Here is a 208-nt window from a genome sequence, read left to right as displayed (position 1 = left end):
AAAAAGGAGAAGCAAGCCCGGGGGAGGCAGAGCCACACAGCACCTGTGGTCGCTCCCCACGCATGGCGTGGAGCCCACCGGTGCCGTGGGGTGCCGAAGGGTTAAGTGCTCAGGACCTGTCCCTCTCCACTGTCCCGGAGCAGGCAGCGGAGCAGGCAGGGCAGGGGACAAGGGGCCGCACAGCAGCCTTCAGTACACACACACTGTG

The sequence above is a fragment of the Eurypyga helias genome, unplaced genomic scaffold (genome assembly GCF_000690775.1).
Source record: "Eurypyga helias isolate BGI_N326 unplaced genomic scaffold, ASM69077v1 scaffold25691, whole genome shotgun sequence".
NCBI classification, from domain to species: Eukaryota; Metazoa; Chordata; class Aves; order Eurypygiformes; family Eurypygidae; genus Eurypyga; species Eurypyga helias.
This window is presented reverse-complemented; position numbering follows the sequence as displayed.